This window comes from Sinocyclocheilus anshuiensis, unplaced genomic scaffold (assembly GCF_001515605.1).
Source record: "Sinocyclocheilus anshuiensis isolate Anshui unplaced genomic scaffold, SAMN03320099.WGS_v1.1 scaffold1310, whole genome shotgun sequence".
Classification (NCBI taxonomy): domain Eukaryota; kingdom Metazoa; phylum Chordata; class Actinopteri; order Cypriniformes; family Cyprinidae; genus Sinocyclocheilus; species Sinocyclocheilus anshuiensis.
The window spans coordinates 125,341-127,485 of NW_015557121.1; the positions used below are offsets into that span (position 1 = coordinate 125,341).

Consider the following 2,145-nt stretch of genomic DNA (forward strand, 5'->3'; position numbering starts at 1 on the left):
CTTTATGCAAAATACTAGGTGCATCCCAAATCGCGTACTTATGCACTATTCTATGACATTTTGTAGTATAAATAGTGCGAGTAGTGCGTTCACACTGAAAATTCCAAAAAGAAAAAGTGCACTTTAAATACCTGGATGCTGCACTTAAATAACCGAAAAAATGAAGTGTGGAATGTTGGACACTTCATGCACTCAATTGTCGCAGCTTTAATTACGTAGCGAAGGGGGAGGGGCTATCAGACTCCGATTATGAATGACAAAATAACCTTATATAATTCATGCACTACATGGTTGAGTACATAGTGCATAAGTACATCGTGTATAGTGCGTCATTTGGGATGCAGCTATTGATTGCTTGCTTCATTCCAGATGGCCATGTCGTTATGAAAATATATGTGTATTGGAATGATCAGGGCTGCATTTCCCAAAAGCATCGTAAGTAGTGCTGTCAAATGATTAATCGTGAAAAAATAAAAGTTTTTGTTTACATAATATATGTGTGTATACTGTGTATATTTATTATGTATATATAAATACAAACACATGCATGATTATATTTAAGAAAAATATGATATGTTTATATATTAAATATGTAAGGGACAATCAACGGCTAGCCGTGCATTAAAGGATTTTAAATGCACGACGCGAAGCGGCCTCCGCGAATTATCGTTGATTATCCCTTACGTATAAACATGTAAATATTTTCAAAATATATACTGTATGTGTGTGTATTTATATATTCATAATAACAAAAACAAAAACTTTTATTTTGGATGCGATTAATCGCGATTAATCGTTTGACAGCAATAATTGTAAGCCTAAGTTGATGGTAGCTCCATTAGCGACAATAGTTCTACAATCAACTTCGGCTTTATTTTAAAGCATCATAGGCACCCACTTTTGGGCAAAATCTATGGCATCATTGTGTTCCCAGAATGTCTTACAAGGAGCTCAGTGAAAAAAAAAAAAGTATATCCAAGATGGCAAACTTTATACATATAAATATACATATAAATATATTTATTTTAATAAAAAAGTATCAATAATAGTTCAACACTGTATCATTAAAAACTGACTTTTTAACCCAGTATTTGTTTGAGTATTTTACAACTTGAGTATTTTTATTCTTTTTTTGTTTTTTAGATTATTTTGCAATTATTTTAGAAATTTTACCACATTATCCAATCAGTAAAGAGGAAGGTTGTAATTAGGATGTTGCCCTAGAAGGCAGGTGCCTATGGAAGCAGACAGGAAGGCAGCTCACTAGATTTAAAACCGATCTTCTGTTGTTTGTTTGAGATGATTCTACAGAACTTTGACAAACCAGCAGGTCATAATGAAGGTTTGATAATGAACGGACCATGGCAGCTCCTGCTATCACGGCCCAGGCTGTAACGGGCGGGACACTCGCAGTGAAAACTTCCAGCCGTATTCACACAGGTGTGCAAACAAAGATGGCCAGGACGAGTTAGACGGAAGAGCTCGCATTCGTCAGTGTCTGAAACACACACACACAATGCTCAATCACATTTGGGTCGTTCTACAACTACAGTGGCATTTGCATCTGCAATCTGTTAAAAAATTAAACCCATTAATCATACATCAAACCTACCATGCTATATTCATTCATTTCTGTTCGGTCTAATTTCATACATGATCACACTGAATAATTTAGCATTTTAAAAATAAATGTAATTGACCATTGGCTGACATTCTCTTTTGTCAAAGGTAATGAGATCCAGTAACACCACTGATGAATTACTAGAGTGACTTAGCTGATTTTCATGATTTAGTCAGGTATAAAACCAAAAATAATAGCATGGAAATCTGAAATGCTTATCAGATAATAACCATGCCTATTACATTTATTAAAATGAAAAACTATAATTAGATTGACATTGCAGCATCACTGGTATGTGTGTGTATATGTGTATGTATATATATGAAATTTTGAGGTAAGAAAAAAAAATATATTTTCACTTTGAAATAATAAAAATATTTTACGTATATATTAATAATATGTAATAAAGTAACCTTTTAAATATGTTTACGTTATGTTGACATAACACTACTAAAATGTATGTTTGTGTAAGTGAGTGATTGAGTGTGTGTGTGTGTGTGTGTGTGAGTGAGTGATTGAGTGTG

The 2,145-nt window shown here is 33.4% G+C and overlaps 1 pseudogene; it reads right to left on the minus strand.

Moving 5' to 3' along the window:
* The window catches only part of LOC107677824 (fibulin-7-like), a 13,020-nt pseudogene that overhangs the window by 6,978 nt on the left and 3,897 nt on the right, over nt 1-2,145 (minus strand).